Here is a 22,799-nt window from a genome sequence, read left to right as displayed (position 1 = left end):
CGTGGAAGAATGCAAGTGCACAACATGTTTGCCTGGAAACTTGCCCACAGTTCATTACCAGAGAGTCCAGTCTATTGTATCTTAGCCAAATTAAGGTTTGGGAAGTACTCGTTTTGTAGTGAGTTCAAATTTTCTGTGTCTTTGACCCTTATTCCTCTCAGAGAACCAAAGTAGAAAAAGCTTAGCTGTTCATAAACATAGCATATAAATTAATCATGATTTGGGTCCTGAGGCTTTTTTTTTCAATAGTAAAGGTCAAGGCAAATGCCATGACACAGCCTGTCTTTCTATAATAAACAGCTGCTTTCCTAAGAAAAGTTGCACTAACAAAATTTGTCCTGTAATAATTTCTGTCATTTATTGACTGCTTATTATCTGTTAGACACTGTGCTGAGGTCTCACAAGATCATTTCATTGACTCCTCACAGCCCTAAAGATAAGCACTATTATGATCCTCATTTTACAAACGAAAAACTGAGGCCGAGTGCTTAGATCATTTTTACACTATTCTCGATGGTGCCTAGGTTCAAAGTCTAATTCAGAGTGTTTTTTCCTAATCACTGTGCTCGATCACTTCTCATTGAAAACAAATAAAACATTGTTGAAATGGAGAAAAAGAGTTTAGGAGTTAGAGAGTTTCTTTTATACAGTTTTATTACTTTTGCTGCTCATTATTAGTGCAAAATGAAAATAAATTATAGAACAGTTCACAACTACAAATGGTCGACAAAAGTAAACTCACACTGAGAAACCAACCACTCCTACAAGTAGCAGTGTGCTTCTGTGTTTTGGAAAACCAACTTTTCTTATTTAAGTGATGACAATTATACAGTGATTCTATCAGAACTCTAATGTTCTGCACAGTTAAAATTGAATGCCCTAATTGGTCATTGCCACTACCTCTAGCTTGCATTCTGAAAATAAGCTATTGGAGAAATGCCTGCAAATCTAAGGTAGCTTTTTCAGCTATAAATAGGCCAGGATATATATATATATATATATATATATAATTTTTTTTTTGAGACAAAGTATTACTCTGTCACTCAGGCTGGAGTGCAGTGGCACCATCATAGCTCACTGCAGCTTTGAACTCCTGGTCTCAAGTGTTCCTCCCACCTCAGCCTCCCAAGTAGCTGGGACTACAGGTGCAAGCCACTAGTTCCAGCTAGTGAAATTTTTTTTTTTTTTTTGTAGAGACAGGGTCTCACTATGTTGCCTAGGCTGGTCTTGAACTCCTGGCCTCATATGATCCTCCCATATTGGCCACCCAAAGTGTTAGGATTACAGGCATGAGCTTCTGGGCTCAGCTACGTCAGATTTTTTAGGGAGCCCCATGTTTATTTCCTGCCACATCTGAATTTTTAAGTTTCACATCATACGGAAAAAACCACTGAGCTCATTGTATTGGCTTTATTTTTTTTTTTAACTAAATGTCTACAACCATCAGAGAACTGGGAGCATTGTGTCCTGGGAAAGAGCACAACCATGTAGCCTTTTCCTTATGTCTCATGTCTCATACTGCACTGGTAGACAGATGGATACTCAGTGTATCAGCAGATTTCTGCTGTAATAATTATATGTAGCAACAACCCTCCTCCCAAACCTCAATAGCTAACAAAAAAAAATTCAATTTAATGTTTATAGGGATATAGGCAGCCTGTGAATTGGCTTTGCTCAGCTGGGCTAAGCTAGACTCCAATCTGTGGTTTGGGTTTATGCCTGCTCCGTATGTCTTTATTCCAGGACTCAGGCTGAAAGAGTAATGATTACTGGGAACATACGCCTTACTCAAAGGTAAAAAGTTTGAGATGTTTGACAGAAACTTGCTGTCTCTTAAAGTGTCTGCTCAGAATTGGTGCATTTTCATTTTACTTCTGCCTATATTCATTGGCCAAAAAAAGTCACATAGCCAAGTCCAAGTAAGTAAGTAGGGGCAGGTATGTATACTCTGGTTACTATTGTGACAGGCACTAGAAAGTATATGGCAGAGGTTGTGAGTGTATAATCCTTTATAGAAAGGAATAAAGAGTTGAGAACAATAATTCAATATAATCACACTGAATATTTCCTACAATATGTTGCTCATCCATTTTTTATAGGACCCATGATATTTTATTGCAATTGTGCTTATAGAAATACATAATTCTTCAGTAGACTGTGACTAGGTTTTCACCCATTTCCAGCCCCAAGGACCAGGGCACTGCTTCTCACATTAGTAGATATTCAATAAATATCCAAAGAACGAATGTATGAATAAATACACTTATAAGGCAGCGATTATGAACAAACAAATTATTTAATTCTCAAAATAAGATTATGCCAAGGCATCCTCTACTGGAAAGTTGATAAATTACTGGTATAGAAAGTAGTTATCTATAAGAAGTCTTATTTTGAAATGTTCCAACTTTGTATCATGTTATCCATTTGCTGGGTAATTATTTATTGAGCGTCAACTATGTGCCAGGTACAAGGGTATGAAAGTGAGTAAGATAGACTCAATTACTGCCCTCACCAAGCTACTAGGCAAGAGAGACAAACAGGAAATGATCACATCCACGATTATGGAAGTGAAGGAGCACCTGATCCGTCCTGGGAGACCAGCAAAGTCTTCCTGGACATCATGACTTTTAAGCTAAGATCAAAACAGTAAGCAGAAAGAGAAGGGGAAGAAAGACAAACTTTAAAAACGGAGGAAACTATATGTGAGTAAGAAAAAACAAAGGTAAAACCCAGGTTCAGATTTAGGTAGCTGGGAGAATGGTGTTATGATGACATTTACTAAGAAGAAATATAGGAGGAAGAGAGTGTATGTGTTGGTTAGGGTGATGGGGTGGTGATTGGGTGGGTATGGGGATTTATTTATGAATACTGATGGCTTGGAGATACAAGTGGTACCTCCTGAAAAAGACACCCAGGTGGCAGTTGTATCTGAAAGTCTCAATTTCAGATGAGAGGTAGGAGCTGAAATATAAATTTGTGATTCATCCATATATATATGTGATATAATAAAGAATATATCTGGTCTTTATCCCAGTTCTTGGTGCAAAGATTTTGAAACCTTGAGTAATAACAATGTCTTTGTTATGCTAATGGGATGACTCATGCTGGGTTCCTAAATAGCTTTAGGATGGGGGCTGGTCACCAGGAAGACTAATCCCATGATTAGGGTGTTAGAACCTTGGGCTGCCAGCCCAATAATGTCCAGTGAGAGAAGTGAGGCTGGAGACTGGGCTCAACAACATGGCCAGTGATTTAATCAATCGTGATTTGATCAGTCATCGGTGATCTGATCAATCAACCATAATGAAGCCCCAGTAAAAACTCTGGAAACCAAGGCTCAAAGGAGCTTCCTGGTTGGTGAACAACTGATGTGCTGAGAGATAAATATGCCTGGATTCCTAGAGGAGAGGGCAGAGAAGCTCAGTGTCCTTCCCCTCCCAAGACCTTGTCTTATGTGCCTCTTCTGTTTAGCTGTTCCTGGGTTGTATCCTTTATAATAAAACTGTAATCATGTGAATAGCACTTTCAGAGAGTTTATGAGCTGTTCTAGCAAATTACTGAACCTGAGAGAGTCATAGAAACCCCTGAATTTGTAGCTGGTCAGTCAGTGGCTGACTGAGACTGATGTTTGGTGTCTGAAGTGGGGGCAATCTTGTGAAGGATGTTGTTCTTAACTTGTGGGGTCTGCGCTAACTCTGGGTAGTTAGTGTCAGAATTGAATTAAATTGCAAGACCCCCAGTTGTCATCAGAGAATTGTTGTTGGAACAAGGCAGAAATTGAGATCATTGGCTGTTGATGAGTTCACCCATGGAAAGCATATGAAAAGATGATGTAGGGCAGAAACCCAAGAAATATGCGCATCTATGGAAATGTTTCCCAAAATGTCATTTCAATACCATTGGTGCTAAATTGAGTTTAGATTATATAGAAGTATACTTTTATTTAATGGCTATGTATTTATTTTAAATGTTTGAGCCATATTTTTCATATATGGCAAATTGTACTGTTTTTTCCATTAATAACAGTGACATAAAACTTCCTTATAAGGAAATTGAGTCTATAAAGTGATATACTTTGGATATTTTTTCCATCCAAATTTCATGTTGAAATGTGATCCCCATTATTGGAGGTGGGCCTAATAGGAAGGGTTTGGGTCATGATGGTGGATCCCTCATGAATGGCTTCATGCCCTCTTTGAAGTAATGAGTGTGTCCTCATTCTATTAGTTCATGAGAGTGATAGCTGTTTAAAGAAACTAGCGTCTCCTCCTCTCTTTCTTGCTTCATCTCATGACATGTGACACACCCATTCCACTTTCACTTTCTGCCATAAAAGCTTCCCGAGGTCATATCAAAAGCCAAGCAGATGTTAATGTTATGCTTGTGCAGCCTGCAGAACTGTGAGCCAAATAAACCTATTATCTTTGTAAATCATTCAGTCTCAGATATTCTTTTATAGCAATGCAAAATAGACTAACACAGAAAATTGGTATCAAAGAGTAGAGCATTACTATAAAAGTACCTGAAAATGTGGAGGGAAGTTTAGAACTGGGTAATGGGCAGAGGTCAGAAGAGTTTGGAGGGCTCAGAAGAAGACAGGAAGATGAGGGAAAGTTTGCAGTTTCTTAGCGACTAGTTAAGTGGTTGTGACCAAAATGCTGATGGAAATGTGGACAATAAAGGCCAGGCTGATGAGGTCTCAGATGGAAATGAGAAACTTATGGGGAACTTGAGCAAATGTCACCATTGCTATCCTTTACCAAAGAACTTGGAAACATTGTGTTCATGCCCTAGGAATTTATGGAAGGTTGAACTTAAGACTGATGACCTTGGGTATCTGACAGAATAAATTTTTAAACAGCAAAGCATTCAAGAGGTGGCAGGCTGCTTCTAACTACCTAGGATCAGATGTAGGAGCAAAGAAATGACTTAAAGTTAGAACTTATAATTAAAAGGGAAGCAGAGGATAACCACTTAGAAAATTCACTACCTGGCCATGTGGTAGAGAAGGAGACAGCATTTTCAGGAGAGGAATGCAAGTGGGCTGTGGAGCAACCACTGACTAGAGATTCACATGACAAAAAGGGAGTCAGGTGCTAATATTTAAGACAATGGGGAAAAGGCCTTGAAGCCATTTCAGCAATCTTTGAAGCAGCCCTTCCCATTACAGAACCAGAGGCCTTGGAGGAAATAATGGTTTGAGGGGCTAGGCCCAAGACCCTGATCCCTGTGCAGCCTCAGGACAGTGATCCCAACATCCTGGCCACTCTGGCTCTGGCCAGAGCTCAAAGGGCTCTAGGCATGGCTCAGGCCACTGGTCCAGAGGGCACAAGTCATAATCCTTGGAGGCTTCCACATGGTGTTAAGCCTGTAGGTATACAGAATGCAAAAGTGAAGGAGGCTTGGTGGCTTCCACCTAGATTTCAAAGGATGTATGGGAAAGCCTGGGTACCCAAGCAGAAGTCTGCTGCAGAGGCAGAGCCCCTATAGAGATACTCCACTAGGGCAGTGCCAAGGGGAAAAGAGGATTGGAGCCTCCACACAGAGGCTCACTGGAGTACTGCCCAGCAGAGCTGTGGGAACAGGGCTGCTGCTCTCCAGATCAGAGAATGGTAGAACCACTGGCAATGTGCACCCTCAGCTTGCAAAAGCCGCAGGCACTCAACTCCAACCTGTGAAAGCAGCCACATGGACTGCACCCAGTAAAGCAATGGGGGCAGAGCTGCCCAAGGCCTGGGGAGCCCATCCCTCACACCAGTGTGCCCTAGATGTGGGACATAAAGTCAAATATTATTTTGGAGCTTTAAGGTGTAATGTCTGCCCTTCTGGGTTTTAGACTTCTGTGGAGCTTATCGCCCTCTTATTTTAACCAATTTCTCCCTTTTGGAATGGGAATGTTTTACTCAATGCCTATACCACCATTGTATCTTGAAAGTAAATAACTTGGTTTTTGATCTTACAGACTCATAGGTGAAAGAAACTTGCCTAGAGTCTAGAAGCTTTGGACTTCAGACTTTTGATTGAGTTGATGTTGGAACGAGTTAAGACTTTGGAGGACTGTTGGGAAAAGATTATTATATTTTGCAAAGTGGGAAGAACATGAGATTTTGGATCCAGGGGCAGAATAATGTAATATGGATATCTGTTCCCTCCAAATCTCATTTTGAAATGTGACCTCCATTGTTGAAGGTGGGCTTTGTGGGAAGTGTTTAGGTCATGGGGGCAGATTCCTCATGAATGGCTTGGTGCCCTCCTTGCAGTAATAAGTGAGTTATTACTCTATTAGTTCATGCACAGGGCTGGTTCTTTAAGGAGCCTGGTACCTCCTCCTCTCTTGCTCCTTCTCTTGCCATTTGACATGCCTGCTCCCATTTCACCTTTCACCAGGAGTAAAAGCTTCTTGAGACCTTACCAGGAGATCAGCAGATGCTGGTGCTATGCTTGTACAGCCTGCAGAACTGCGCGCCAAATAAACCTGTTTTCTTTATAAATTATTCAGTCTTAGATATTCCCTTATGGCAATGCAAAATTAGCTAATACATCAAGTGAGTCAATTAAAAGAAAAACATCAGCAAAAACTGTAAACTTGATATTAAAATAATTACACTCATTCCACAAATATTTAATGAGGGCTTATTATGCAACAGATCTGGAAATCCACCAGTAAACAAAAGACAAAAATATCCCTGCCCTCTTGGAGTTTATATTCTAGTGGGAAGAACAGAGAATAATCAAGACAAATAAGTAAAATATAGGTAGTACATCAGATACAAATAAGTTCCAAGAAGATAAAAAGACAAGAATGTGGATAATAAGTTTGGAGAAGGAGAGTTGAAATTCTAGATTTCAAGGTCAAGGAAGTTCCCATCAAGAAGATGACAGTTGAGCAAATATTTGAAGGAGAGAGGGAAGCATGATTTGTGGATATTTTGAAGAAAAACATTCTGGCAAAGGGAAACAGTAAGTGCAAGGGCCCTGAAGCAGGAGCATGCCTGGAAGCAAGGAGTCCAATGTGGCTGGAGAGGAATGAACAAGAGTTTAAGAGATGGGGGGAGGGGAGGGCAGCAGTGCAGATCCCATAGGACTCTGATTACTGTAAGAAAGATGGCCCTTACTTGGAGTGGGATGGGAGCCATTAGAAGGTACTAAGCAGAGGACTGACTTGGTCCAACTTACATTTTAATAGCAACATTTGGCTGTGATGAGATGATACTGAACAATTCAAAAGCAGAGGTAGAGAGGCTATAATATTAATATAGGTGAGAGATGTCAGGGGCTTGCACTGGAGTGGCAGTCATGGAAGTGATGAGGAGAAACACGAGTCTATAAATAGTTGAAGATGAAGCCTGTCTTAGTTAGCTGAGGCTGCAATAACAAAAATACCATATGCTGGGTGGCTTAAACATCCAAAAGTTATTTTTCACAGTTCTAGAGGCTGAGAAGTGTAACATTAAGAAGCTGACGAATCTGGCTCCTTGTGAGGACCCACTTCCTAGTTTGCAGGTGGATGCTTTCTTGCTATATCTTCTTAAGGCAGAGAGAGAGAGAGAGCACATGCTCTGATCTCTTTCTCCCCTTATAAGGGCATCAATCCTATTACGGGGGCTCCACCCTTGCGACCTCATCTAAACCTGATTACCTCCCATAGGCCCCCCCTTCACACGGAGGATTAGGGCTTCAATAGACCTATTTTAGGTGGGACTGGGGAGACATAACATTCAGTTCATAGCAAAGCCAACAGAATGTGAGGAGTCTAAATGTGGGGTATGAAAGAAAGAATAAGGATTTCAAGGTGATAGCCTAAACAAATGAAGAATGGGATTGTTATTCCTGAATTGGGAAAGATGGTGGATGGAACAAGTGTAGGCCAGGAGAGTTCAGTTTTGGATAAATTAAGTTTGAGAAGCCTTTAGCATATCCAAGTTGTAGCCTGATATGTGCTGTTTTGGTGGAGTATCAGGAGCAAAGGCATGACTAGAGAGAGCTCAAGAGAGAAATGAGAAGAGGAGCTGGGCATTGTAGATAATTCTTGCCAGGAGTTTTCTGTAAAGGGGAGAGAGAAATGGTGAGAAGCAAAAGTGGGGAGAAGGGTCAAGAGACGATTTCTTTTTTTTTTTTGAGACGGAGTATTGCTCTGTCACCCAGGCTGGAGTGCAGTGGCATGATCTCGGCTCACTGCAAGCTCTACCTCCTGGTTCACGCCATTCTCCCACCTCATCCTCCTGAGTAGCTGGGACTACAGGTGCCCATCACTATGCCCGGTTAATTAAAAAAAAATTTTTTTTAGTAGAGACAGGGTTTCACCGTGTTAGCCAGGATGGTCTCAATCTCCTGACCTCATGATCCACCCACCTCAGCCTCCCAAAGTGCTGGGATTACAGGCGTGAGCCATCGTGCCCAGCCCAAGAGAGGATTTCTTTAAAGCTGAGAGAAATAGCAGTTGAGATGCGTGCTGACTGGAATGGTTCAATATTGAGAAACACTGATGATGCAGGTGAAAGGAATCAGAATGTGCCACCCCAAAACAGGCCACTTTTGCACAAAGATTATTTTAAGCTGAAGGGAACTGAGAATCAACAGATGCAGGAAAGTTTTCTGCCTTCCCCTTATCAGCCTAAAAACAGGGCATACATTTCCCGTTGGGGAAGGTGCCCCCTCATGCCAGGACAAGGGCATACTTATCACTGGAGATGCAGAGTCAACACCAGAACAAGTGTGTATAACTAGACTTTACTAAAACAACCCTTCTTTTCCATTAGTTTCCCCATATATTTCTTGGTCATTTTTCTATAATTTATCATCCCTTGAAGCCAAACCTCCTTTCTTTTGTTAAATTGGCATATAGGCCCCTGAATCTAACTGATTTTTGAGTTTCACATCTTTTCTGTGAACTCCTGGACATGTAAATATTAAATAAAAACTGTATCTTTCCTTCTGTTAACCCCTCCCTTTTTAGTTGGATTCACTGGCCCCAGCCACTGAATCTAAGAGAGTATAAGAAAAAGTTTTTCCTTCCTGACACGGAACAAGAACAGAGATGAGTAAAAGAAAAAGAGTGCACAAAAAGACAGACTTAAGAGAACAAAAAACCAGAAGAATGGGGTGCCATGGAGACCAGAAAAGAATTTCTAGAACATATCAGCTCAAGGAGTTAAATGCTACTCAGAGGCCAAGTGAGATCAAGGGTGAAGACAGGCTGGGTGCAGTGGCTCACACCTGTAATCCCAGCACTTCGGGAGACCAAGGCAGGTGGATTCATGAGATCAGGAGATCAAGACCATCCTGGCTAACACAGTGAAACCCCGTCTCTACTAAAAATACAAAAAATTAGCCAGGCATGATGGCAGGCGCCTGTACTTCCACCTACTTGGGAGGCTGAGGCAGGAGAATGGCATGAACCCAGGAAGTGGAGCTTGCAGTGAGCCAAGATTGTGCCACTGCACTCCAGCCTGGGCGACAGAGTGGGACTCTGTCTCAAAAAAAAAGGGGGGGGATAAAGACATATCCACCGGACCTGGGGACAAATATGTCTTCAGTAACCTCAGAGAGAGGAGTTTCCACAGAATAATTGAAGTAGGCAAAGAATTGCTGAGTTGATCCCTGAATAGGAGGTAAGGAAGTGAAAACAGAGTATGGATACGTCAAGAAGCTTGGCTGTAAATGGCAGGAGATAGATAGAATTCCACTATTGAGGGGCTGACATCAAGTCAGTGGTGTGTTGTCTGGTGTTTAATATGGGAAGGGACTTAGCATCTTTAATATTTGATGTGGTTTGGTTCCGCGTCCCCACCCAAACCTCATCGAGTAGCTCCCATAATTCCCATGTGTTGTGGGAGGGGCCCAGTGGGAGATGACTGAATCATGGGGGTGGGTCTTTCCCATGCTGTTCTCATGATAGTGAGTGGGTCTCATGAGATCTGATGGTTTTAAAAACGGGAGTTTCCCCGCACAAGCTCTCTCTTTGCTTGCTGCCATCCACGTAAGATGTGACTTGCTCCTCCTTGCCTTCTACCATGATTGTGAGGCCTCCCCAGCCATGTGGAACTGTAAGTCCAATAACCCTCTTTCTTTTGTAAATTGCCCAGTCTCAGGTATGTGTTTATCAGCAGCATGAAAACAGCTAATGCAATATTGATGGAAGATACCAACCAGGACACAGAGGCCAGGAATATACAAGATAAGTGATACTTACTGGAAATCAATGGATCCAAGACAAGGGAGGAAGGGAGGTGTTTAGAACACAAGTGGGAAGATGTGTCCTACATAAGGAGAGTGTGGCTTCTACTGGAATAGGTGTGAAAAGCCTAGTGCAAAGTCAGTACTGCCAGCTATCCCAGGGAGAAAATCACCTTCCTATTTCCAAACCTACTTTTTAGGCTCAACTGCCCCTCAGGCAGCTACCCAACAGCTACCCAAAGGCCTCCTACCTTCATTGACCTCATTCCAACTACTTCCATTCTCTCTTTATTCTATTGTCCTATTTGAGGCCTGGTGTCCTTCAGTCTAGTACCTCTAATTAGCAAAATAGCTCTACTCATTTGCATTACTTAAGCAGCATTTCCTAGAAAGTACTGAAGGTAATATGCTAATCACAAGGACAGTCTTTAGATCCCCAAACTGAGGTAAAAGCACTATAAACTAATAAAACCCCATTTAGTCTGTGGCTCTATTGCTTAAATCCTGCTTTCCAAAGCAAACAAAACAAAACCTACACAGAATGTTATTGCCAGAGGGAGTTCAGGAATCCCCTTCCACAGTCTGTATTATCCCTCCCCACCAACCTCGAATTCTTTTAGCCCAGAGGAGCTAAGTATTCCAAGACCACAAGGCTTCTTGATAAGCAATAGTCAAGAACTTCAAGTTACCCTCCAAACTGTTAAAACTTCTTCACCAGTTTTACTAGGGCAATAGAGTGTATTGACAAGAAGACTGGAGTCCCAGGTCAAAAAGCTTGAATTTTTCTTTTTTTGTTGTTGTTGAAACAGCCTCACTCTGCCGCTCAGGCTGGAGTGATGTGGTGAGATCTCAGCTCACTGCAACCTCCACCTCCTGGGTTCAAGAAATCCTCCTGCCTCACCCTCCTGAGTAGCTGGGACTACAGGAGCATGACACCATGCCTGGCTAATTTTTGTATTTTTAGTAGAGACAGGGTTTCGCCAGGTAGGCCAGGCTAGTCTCAAACTCCTGACCTCAGGTGATCCACTCACCTCAGCCTCCCAAAGTGCTGGGATTACAGGCATGAGCCACCATGTCTGGCCAAAAAGATTGAATTTTTAGTTTTAAAATTGTACATTTATTTTAAGCATCATACAAATTTTGTACCATCCTCTATATTTCTGTGTTTTGTGTTGCTTTTAATGAACTCACCCTGATTTTGTGTAAAATTGAAACTCCTGGAGAAAGAATCATGTTTATTTCAAGTTTCTTCTATCCCACTATTTCAATTTGAAAAAGCCAGCACTAGATGGTGTCACTCTTGATACTAGCCCATTTTGCACACTTATTTCTAAAAATTAGTACGGAATGGAACTTGGGTCTACTCGCCTAGTGCACAAAAAAAAGCCAAATAATGATACCAGGATTTGCTGCAAGAGAAAGTGAGGCATTTATTGCAGGGCATCAAGCAGGAAGAATCAGGCAGTTGATGATTAGGACACAAACTCCCCAGTGACTTACAAGGAATGGTTTTTAAAGGTAGGGGTATATTTCAAGAAAGTAGAAGTTACAGGGAAAATTATAGCTTGATACACAGTGGTTATACATTTGTTTGGCCCAAAAAGGGGGAGTATCGTTGTAACCACCCAATGGGTTCACCTTACCCACTGCCTCAACAGAGCCAATTTATCAAGAAAGAGGAACTGCAATAGAGAAAGAGTAATTCATGCAGAGCTGGCTGTGCAGGACACTGGAGTTTTATGATTACTCAAATCAGTCTCCTGAACATTTGGGGATGAGAGTTTTTAAGAATAATTTGGTGGATGGGGGGCAGCCAGTGAGTCAAGAGTGCTGACTGATTGGGCTGGAGATGAAATCATAGGGAGTTGAAGCTGCACTGAGTCACTCCCTGGGTGGGGGCCACAAGATGAGATGAACCAGTTTATCAATCTGGGTGGTACCAGCTGATCCATTGAGTGAAGAATCTGCAAAATATCTCAAACACTGATCTTAGGCTTTATAATAGTGATGTTATCCCCAGGAGCAATTTGGGAAGGGTCAGAATCTTGTAGCCTTCAGCTGCATGACTGCTAAACCATAATTTCTAATCTTTTGGCTAATTTGTTAGTCCTACAAAGGCAGTCTAGTCCCCAAGCAAGAAGGGGATTTGTTTTGGGAAAGGGCTGTTACTGTCTTTGTTCTAAACTATAAACTATAAGCTAAATTCATCCCAAAGTTAGTTCAGCCTATGCCCAGGAATGAAAAAGGACAGCTTGCAGGTTAGAAGGGAGATGGAGTTGGTTAAGTCAGATCTCTTTCACTGTCTCAGTTATAATTTTGCAGTGGTGGTTTCATCTCGAAGTGAGAGCTTACAGGTCATAGGTAGATTCTTCGATTTGCAATTGGTTAAGGAAGGCTCGTCTAAAAACTTGGGGTCAGCAGAAAGGAATGTTAAGATTTGGCCTATGGGTGTGACTCTCTCCAGGCTCCTTAGGGAAAAAAAAGACAGAATAAAGAATGGCAGTTGGAGTTAAGTCCTCAGTTCCCAATTTTCTGAGGTCTACACACAGCAGTCAACATTTTACATTTGGTGGGAGGGTCCAGATTTCTGAAAAAAAAACTCAAAACAACTCAAGAATATATGTTAAGATGTTAGCTTTTGTTTCTATAGGAAACCAAACATCATGTGACTCTAACTTACTTGAGTGACTATTGTTTACATTATTATTACCTTCTTGCTTAGTGGGTTATTCACTCACTTCCTTAATTGCTGGTGGCAGGGCAAGCTAGGTGCCTAGAATTTCCTTTGAAGGGATTCAAATCTTTCTTTATTTTCATACTTTGAAGGGGGTGGGGAAATCCAGCAGGTCCCTATAAGGAGCCTCTGCTTCATCTCACAATCAGTAACACAACAGTCTTTTATCACTGCTGTTTCTATATGTAATTCTTAACTCCCTATTCAATTATAAAATCCTATATGCAGATGTACTGGATGCAATGTTTAGTCTTCTTAAGACTCTCATCCTTTTTTTTTTTTTCTGAGACAGGCTTCTGCACCTTCAACCCATTCCACTTCCATATAGTTATGGTGGAAGCTGTCCTCTTAGCACAACATGGGCCACCTCAGGTCACAGCTGACTGACCTGAGTATCTCCTTCACTTCCATCCACACCATAGTTGATTGGTCCAGGGATAGGCACCTGAATTAGGTCAGACCAATAAGAGAATTTCCATAGGCTTGGAGGACCCAGAATGAGGGAGTCTTTTCTTTCCCATGGCCAAAGTAGAGAGAATACAATCAGGAAACATTGGTGGACATTTTTCTATCATATGGAGAATAAGCCCAACATACAGTAAAAAGCAGATGTGAGACATAAACAGAGAATACTGATCTTGCTGAAGTTCTACTTTACTTTTCTCAAGGCCCAGCTATGGCCCTCCCCTTCCCATGACTTGATATTTTATTCTGGGGCCAATAAATTCTTCCTTTGCTTAAGCAACTTTGACAAGGGTGTCTGTTACTTGCTACAGAAGGAATTAAATATAATAGTTCTTCAGAAAGCCTGTGGTGCTGAACAAAGATCAGGGGATTAATAAGTCCTTGTTGATTGCCTGCTTGCCATTTATTGGCTTAAGTCTTGCTGAGAGATACCATCCTGAGAAAATATTGACTGCCATAGACTCCAACCAAAAGATGTAACCCAAGGCAATTCACACCTGCAGTACTTAGTGAAATTCAAGACCACTGACCAGCAGGGAGAAAGAAAGTGAACACAAATGAAGAAGCTTCTGTTGTGAGGGCAGACAGAGTGATGGCTTCATCCCAGAATAACACACTGACAAGGGAAAAGGAGCAGGGAAATCATCTGGACCAAGGATCAGAAGACCTCTACCTTCATCCTGGATCTACTGCTGGCTCGGTGTGGGACTTTGGAACAACCATGGAACTTTTCTGGGTTTGCGTTTTCACATCTATGAGTGAGGAAGTTAGAGGAGAAAATTACCAATAAGCTTTTGAGATAGAAAAGCTGAGGCAGCCAGGCACAGTGGTTCACACCTGTAATCCCAGCACTTTGGGAGGCCGAGGCGGGTGGATCACCTGAGGTCAGGAGTTCACGACCAGCCTGGCCAACATGGCGAAATCCTGTCTCTACTAAAAATACAAAAATTAGATGGGTGTGGTGGTGGGTGCCTGTAATTTCAGCTACTCGGGAGGCTAAGGCTGGAGAATTGCTTGAACCTGGGAGGTGGAGGGTGCAGTGAGCCAAGATCTCACCATTGCACTCCAGCCTGGGTGACAGAGCAAGACTCCATTCCAAAAACAAAAAGGAAAAGAAAAGCCAAGGCTTCCCCTCCTTCCATGTTCTGAATGTTGTGTCCACCTGAAATTCATAGAGTGAAAACTAATCACCAAGCTGATAATATTAGAAGGCAGGGCCTTTGGGAGGTAATTAGGTAATGAGGGTTCTGTCCTTGTGAATGGGATTAGTGCCCTTATTGAAGAGCCCTAGAGAGCTGCTTTGCCCTTCCATCATGTGAGGACACACAAAAGGTGCCACCAATGAGGAACAGGCCCTCCCCAAGCACTGAATGTGCTGGTGTCTTGATCTTGGACTTCCCAGCCTCCAGAACTGTAAGCAATAAATTTATGTTGTTTATAAATTACCCAGTCTACAGTATTTTGTTATAACAGCACAAATAGACTAAGACACTTCCCCTTTACTCATGGGGTGCTCTAACACTAGTGCCTTCATCTTAAGGGAGTCACGGGCTCTCATCACAGTCTCTCTGTGATGTGCCAAGTCCTGCAGGTAGCAGCCACGGATACTACCATCTGGAAAGGGTAGAGAAGGTCATTGGGAAGGTCCTTCCTTAAATGGAGTCTTGGACATCACCAGTCTGGACCTGAGACTGTAGGAGAATCTAGGCTTCCAAATCAAGGCAGCAGAGTGACATGCCTGCAGGGACAGAGGACTGTGCCAGGTAGAAACAGGAGCCAAATGGAAAGCAAATGTCTGCTCCTGTTTGGTGTGTGATAATGAGGGCCTAGGAAACCTATATCTTCTGTTTAAAAACACACACACATATACACAAAACCAGAAATTGCATTGTCATATGCAATCACATGGTTTTAAAATGTGAGTGTCAAAAACAAGCAAACAAACCCACTGTGAAGGCAAAAACGACACAAAAGTAGCAAAAAAATATTTTTTGACTCGATTTGACCCATGACCTCTGTACAGTATGGTGTATATGTTCAATTATGACTCTGAGTCCCATAATACTTTATTGTATCAATCTAATAGAGCTGCCGACATCCCATCGAGGGCCACTGCATAGTATCAGGATCAACATATTAGGATTGCCTGATTTGTGTAAACGTAAAGTCTACAGCCTGATGGGTGGGGGTAGAAGAGCCAGCATGCACACTGGTCATATCCAGCAAGGTTTACCAAGTATAAGAGCCCTGAGCTTCCACAGCTTCATGACACTTGCTTCCACTGTCCTGGCACTTGAAGGTGCAGTCTCGGACTGGGAACTCTGGACCTCATCCAAGATCCCATCCTCAGCACTGTTCTAGGTGGCTTCTGAGTGAGAGAGCATCCAGAACTTCAAGCCACACCCACATGAGCCATCACAATACCATGTATACGGATTGGGGTGCTGCGGCCTCTTCTCTCCCAAAGGAATCTGTATGTGCCTATGTTGTGGTATATCTTAAGAAAATGTTTGGTTTAGTCAGATTAGATAGTTTCATATTGGATAATCTTTTGTTATGTCCAATAATTTTATAATAAATTTGAATCATTTGGAAAGCCCACCACTAGTGGGTTTCCACTTATAATACCAAAGCAATGCAGCAAATGTAACATGACCCGCCGATGGCCTTAGACTTCCAAACTTAAACAATGAGCCTTCCAAAAATGACCAAGAGGGTCACTCCAATGGACACTCAATGGACACTCCAATTCCCAGTTTCTTGCTTTTTTTCTTCTTTTTCTCTATCTTTTATGAACACAGCTCTATTTCCTGGCTGCTCCAAGGTCAGAAGACCCAAAAGAGTCCAAAGTCATTAACCAAAGTCTTTCTTGTTCAGGGAAAGTGGTAGCCACATAAGGAGACCAAAAAGAAATGAAGTAGAAAGTCAGGGGTGGGGATGCTAGAATTAGGTCACTCATCTATATTTAATTCTGTTGACTCTTTATGCAGCTTAACATTTACTTTCCATTTACCTCTGTTCGTTTTGCTGATAAGGAAGGAAAATTCAGACATTTTAAGTGCCTAGAAGGGAAGGATCTTCCAGTCACCATTTTCGATAAACTTCTTGGACACTCAGACACATACCTCAAGCTTAGTCCAGTGGAAAAAGATCTGGGATTTTTGCCACCTAAGTTCCCAGTGTTAGGGGCCCCCAGCTCTCATCATCTATCTTATTGGTTGTCCGGGTGCTTTGTTTTTTGCTTTGTCCTGCCTACAGCCAAGTTGGCACACTGTTACAGTTTCAGTTTGGGAAATGAGGGAGCACCTGAAAGCGAACTTGTGGGAAAGAGCATGTTGGAAGGAATCCTCTGGAAACTTACCCCGATTCCTAAAGGGGAGCCACTCCTGTCCTCTCCTCTGTGGTCAGGGAACACCCAAGGACATCAGCCTAGGCAGATAGTGAGCTGTACAACCTGTGCTCCCAATATTCCATTTGAAAGGTGTTCTAGACTCTTTTTCTCAACCCAGGGCTGAACACTGTCTAAGAGATGTAGGGATGCATCAAACAAAGAAGTAAGGTAGGAGCCTTACAGCTCAGGAGACCCTAAAATTATCTCCACAGCTTGGAGGATGAAAGGGAGCATCATTCATACTCTTGCAAGGACAAAAGGTGTCAACTGACACTGTTCAGTGTGGCCACCTTCTTATGAACCAAGGAGATAAGCAGTCCTAACTCTGTTTTGGTCTTCGGTCCCTTTGAGAATGGGATAAAATGTATGAAATTTCTCCTTGCACATCCCTACCCATATGCATATAATTTTACATAAAAATTCAGGAGTTCCAGATGCCCCCTTTATCTCATCCATTGATCCCAAGCTGGGGAGCCTTTTATAGTAAAGATAATAATCATCATCTATAAAGCCACTTCTTCCCAAGCTTCCATTAACTAATATTCTCTGCCTTGACATCATTAGGTCAGTGCTAATTTCTTTATGCCTCTTTTCCCAGTTTTCTTCTATCATTACAAGACACTCAACATTCCCACACCACTCCTTATGTCCCAGACTGCAATCCTCATGCAGCTCAGGGGCAGCAGGAAAATGACCCCTGCTCACTCTGCCATTACCTAGCACTGTTGCCCAGCTTCATTTTTTCCAAAGTACTCAACACCACTTCATATCAGTTGTGTTTTACTTGCTTGACCCCGTTAGATATAAAGGTAGGGATTCCTGTCTGTTTGTGCACTGCTTTTTCATAAGTACATAAAAATGGTGCTTGACATGTAACAGGCACTTAATAAATGTTTTTTGAATGAAAACCTGATGAATGGAAAACTAACAGTTATTGAGCTCCTACTATGTGCCAGGCATGCAAGTACTTTTACATACACTATTTCATTTTATCTTTGCAACAGCCTAATGATGGAAGGACTATTATTACTTTCATTTTACAGACAAGGAGGCTGAGACTTACAGAGGTTATGGAAGGTTCCCAAAGACACAGAGCCAATGAATGGTGGAGCCAAGATTTAGACCCAACCATCTCACTCCAACATCTGTGCTCTTAAGTACTGAAGTCTTACTGTAGTTTGAAGTCATTACAGGAAATATTCTTAAGTCATGGGTTATTCTGTATCACAGATGGGACGTCTTGACTTCTGTTTTCTTTCTTTTCCCGGGCTGTTTTCTGTTTTCCTAACAGATTAAGAAATAGGCCAGGTGTGGTGGCTCAAACCTGTAATCCCAGCATTTTGGGAGGCTGAGGTGGGCGGATCACAAGGTCAGGAGATCGAGACCATCCTGGCCAATATGGTGAAACCTCGTCTCTACTAAAAATACAAAAAATAGCTGGGTGTGGTGGCGTGCACCTGTAGTCCCAGCTACTTGGAAAGCCGAGGCAGGAGAATCGCTTGAATTTGGGAGGCGGAGGTTGAAGTGAGCTGAGATTGTGCCACTGCACTCCAGCCTGGTGACAGAGCAAGATTCTGTCTCAAAAAAAGAAAGAAAGAAAGAAAGAAAGAAACCTTACCTGTTACCAGTTTCTCACAAATACACATACATACACACCCCATTTCTTTTCATAGCAAAATTGTAATGAGATTTGGAACACTGGACCTTGAAATATTTTATTAGAACAAGCATCTCCATGAAACTACACACCATTACTCACTTTCTACCACCCCCGCACAAACGATATCCATTTGATTGCAAGTCAGGTTGAAGAAACCCAGTGGTTGCAATTGAGCATTCACAGCATGTTTGGAATATAAGCCGAGGAGCCCAGCACACACTCAGAATGATGCATTGTGCCTGCGAGCCTGCAACAGCACATTCATTTCTCATTCATGAGGAGAATGGGACACTTCTAGAATGGGTCTGGGGCAGGTGACTGGGGTTGGACCGAAAGGCAAGCAAGTTGTCAACTTGAAAGGACAGACTCACCTTCTAAAACAGAGTTCTCACTGCCTCTAAGAGGTTGCTGGTGGGGTAGAGATGTGAGTGCCTAAATCGCCAAGCAGAAGAAAAAAATCGTGCATGCAAAATCTGCATTAACCTCCACATTCTCATAAATACCAACCATGTATGTGCCAAGTAGTCATCCCTTGCTTATTTGTATTAGTGCAATTACTGAAGGTTCAAATTGAAATGAGCCTTTTCTCTTTTCCCCGAAGTCCTGGGGGGGCTTGAAAGGGCCACATTAAGACATTAAAAGTTTCTGATAAAATTCACTCATTTGATATTCATAGACATGCCAAGAATTGAGAAATAAAAGAGGAGAAGAGAAAAGGAAAGAAAACCAGAGCTCTCATTCTCCTGGGGCTGTACTTAAAGTACAGCAGTTATGCTTTCTAAGGAGCATAATGTTAGGACATTAGTGCTGAATCACAGCGAGAGCTGTCATGCTGCTGAGCCATCCAAAAGGACCGGAGATGCAGAAGTAGATGCCCCAAAGCATCTTAGCTGCATCAAGTCTGATGACGGCATTTTTTTAGTAGGACCTCAGAAGTTGTGTGCCTCTCACTGGTCCTAGAATCTGGGATGCTCGCTTAAATGCAGATTCCTGGGTCTCCTCCTGTGTTTAAGAAATTAGAATAACTGAGAGCGGGGCCCAGGAATGTGCATTTTAACAATCTCCCCAGCAGATTCTGATGCTCACCTTCATTTGTTCCCTGGCCTAGTGAGCACTGCTCTAGATCTCTAGGCCTACAATTGAGATTAAAGGGTTCAGCTTGTTACTCTATATTCTTTTAACTTTGGTGATTTTTCTCATTGTGCTAGTTTAAAACCATCTACTTAGGAGTTAGTAGAGATTTTATTAAGAGCTTGGGATTCACAAATTAAAAAAAAAAAAAAGGTAAAAATCTGCACTTGGTATTTACAACAACCTTGGACAAGTTACTTAGTTCTTTAAGCCTCAGGCAAGTCATGTTAGATGTGGAGTGATACTTACCTCTTGGTGTTGTTGAAGGAATTAAATGTGATAAAGCCTGTAAGGTGTTTAGTCCAGTGATTGGCATGAAATAAAATAATGATGAGGTGGCAGTGCTGGTGACACAGAGGCCCAGAGCTGGGGTGAGGGGGGCTGACAGATTCATGAGGAGTCTTCAGAATCTGAGAACTTGGCAAAATAAGATAAGAAAAGGGATGAGTAAGTTCATGTAAGGATGTTTGTCAGGGACGAAGAAAGCACCCTAGCTCTAGCAGCTCTACAAAATATATCCTTAGAACAAATCCAGCCTGCTCTCTGTTTGTAAATAAAGTTTTGTTAGCACACAGCCACACCTATTTGATTATAAATGGTCTATGGCTACTTTTAAGCTGCAATGGCCAGGTTGAGTTGCAAGAGAGATCGTCTGGCCTAAAGAGCCTAAAATATTTATTAGTTGGTCCTTTAAAAAAAAAAAAAGTCTGTCAATCCCTATCCTTAGTAAACTGCCAAGGGCGGCTTTTATTTTACACAGGAAGAGGGGCCCAAGAGAAGAAACTGAATCATGAGGAAAACAAAGGTGCCAGCTATGCTGTCTTGTGCTGCCCAGCAACACTCCACATACACACACTCACACACACAATACACCCCTCCATCACAACTCCCACGTGCCCGGGAGACTTCAAGGATTTGTCCAGTGTTCTCCTTCTGAGGGTTTCTCAGGACACCCATCTTCTAGCCTGGCCAAGGGGAAGGGGCATGAGGGTGAAAGCCACTATACTTAAACCCAAGCCTGGCCCTGCCACTAGCCAGCTCTGCAACCCTGGGCAAGTCATTTTATCTTTCTGAGCTTCAAGGTCCTCATTTGTAAAATGAGGAGTTTGGAGTTGTTTGAGCCATTTACTAATGCTACATATAGCCTAAGTTCAGGCCTCCACTGCAGGGGTTATCTGTCTCAGTGTGTCCGTCAGAAATCAAGGAGTAGAGAGTAAGAAGTTGATTTGGTTACTGGATATCTCTTGGTCCCTTTCCACATCAAGTTTCAGGCTTATACACTGGGAGTGGCATTCTTAATCTCTATCCAGTTTTGGACCTAGTGGCCAATAAATGAATGTCAATTTATATTATAAACTGAATTATGTCCCCTACCAGCACCCCCGCAAAATTCCTGTCTTGAAGCCCTAACCTCTAATGTGATGGTATTTGGAGATATGGCTTTTAGGGAAGTAAGGTTAAATGAGGTTATAAGGTGTCCTAATCTGATGGAATTAGTGTCCTTACAAGAACAGGATACACTAGAGAACCCTCTCTCTCTGTGAGAGCCATGTTAGAACAAAGCAAGAAGGTGGCCATCTACAACTCAGGAAGAGGGGCCAGAGCAGAAACTGAACATGCTGGCACCTTGGTCTCAGACTTTCAGCCTCCAGAACTGTGAGAAAACAAATTTCTGTTGTTTAAGCCACCCAACCTCTGATATTCTGTTATGGAAACCTGAGAAGATTAATACAATTAAATTCCAGGTGCAGTAACTTTGTAAGAAATAACATTTGCCCAATCCTTTGCTCAAAGGCCTTCTTTTGCAGATGAGGATTAGAAAGAAGTAGTGGTAGACACTGAATATCATTATGGCCACCTGAATCTTTCTACCTCATATAATCTTTCTTTCATTTGAAGGTTTACTTTTTTAAATGAGAAACAGGAAAAAAAAATGGACCTTGAAATCAAGAGGAATGCATTCTGATCCCAGCTCAATGGTATTGTGCAAATCAAGTCTAGCTTGAGAGTTTGGGGGTTGACCAAATCTGTGGTCAAAAACCTGATTCACCTTTAGATGTGTTACCTTGGTCAAGTTACTCAACCTTTCTGATGGACAGTTGCTTTATCTACAAAATGAGAATAATATCAGTAATTTACCAGGTCATGGTGAGGATTAGATGCAGTAGAGCATTGTAAAGAATGTAGCTAATAATGCCATGCAATCTAATAAATGTAGCATATGAGAAGGCAGTTGTGCTAGTTATCTTTTGCTTTGTAACAAATTACCGTAAAACATAGTGACTTAAAACATAACTTAGTGACTTAAAACAAAAACTTATTATTTTATAGTTTCTTTGGGCCAAGAATCTATGCATGGCTTAGCTTACTGCCTCTGGTTCTAAGGTTTCTTACAAGGCTACAACTAATGTATTGGTCAGGGCAGCAATCTCACTTGAAGTCTTGACTGGGGGAGGATCTATTTACTCACATGGTTGTTGGCAGGATTTGGTTTCTTGCTGTATTGAGGGCCTCATTGTCCTGTTGGCTCTCTCATATTTCTAGCCATGTTGCTTTCTCCATAGGGCAGTTCAAAACATGACAGCAAGCTTCCCAGAAAACTAATAAAAGAGAAAGAGTGTCCAAGATGGAAGCTATAGTTTTTTTGTAACTGAACCTTGAAAGTGATATCCTAAGACCTTATACCACATTCTATTCATTAGAAATGAGTCACTAGGTCTGGCACATACTCAAGGGGATTGGCATTACCAAGGGTGTTACCAAGGGCATGAAGACCAGGAGGTGGGGATCCCTGAAGGCCATCTTAGAGGCTGCTGACCACAGGGGGGTAAAGTGTGAATAAGAGTAAAAACATACTCTGGAATAAGACTATACCCAATTCTCCTTATGAATGGAATTTCTCTACATGCTAAAATTTATTTGTAACTTTAAGATCAAGACTCATGGCACATTTGTGGTCACTTGCAGGTATTCTTAGAGCAGCAAAAAATTTGAGTCACTCAACACAAGCATTCCTAGCTGAGGTGGGACAACAAAGTGACACTCTGCTTTTTCATTTTAGCTCTCAGCCTGAGAACAAGTGTCTCTTTTGTGGTCTATTTAGTGCCCCATTTTTTCTCATTTTTATGCTTTATGATGGTGATTTTGCTGTTTAAAATGGTCCCAAAGCATAGTGCTAAAGTGATCCTAAGTAGAAGGCTGCTGTGTGCCTTACAGACAAAATACATGCGTAAGAGAAGCAT

General features: G+C 42.0%; 1 long non-coding RNA gene across 1 annotated transcript in view; it reads right to left on the bottom strand.

The window, feature by feature from the left end:
• Positions 1–22,799, bottom strand: part of LOC103786160 (uncharacterized) — a 356,334-nt gene that overhangs the window by 103,714 nt on the left and 229,821 nt on the right. The window contains exons 14-16 of the long non-coding RNA XR_008625464.1: positions 22,028–22,157; positions 19,807–19,974; positions 18,798–18,858 (exon numbers count right to left, since the gene is read on the bottom strand). This is a non-coding gene — a long non-coding RNA (uncharacterized LOC103786160). The remainder of the gene's footprint in view (positions 1–18,797; positions 18,859–19,806; positions 19,975–22,027; positions 22,158–22,799) is intronic.

The sequence above is a fragment of the Pan paniscus genome, chromosome 4 (assembly GCF_029289425.2).
Source record: "Pan paniscus chromosome 4, NHGRI_mPanPan1-v2.0_pri, whole genome shotgun sequence".
Classification (NCBI taxonomy): Eukaryota; Metazoa; Chordata; class Mammalia; order Primates; family Hominidae; genus Pan; species Pan paniscus.
This window is presented reverse-complemented; position numbering and strand designations above follow the sequence as displayed.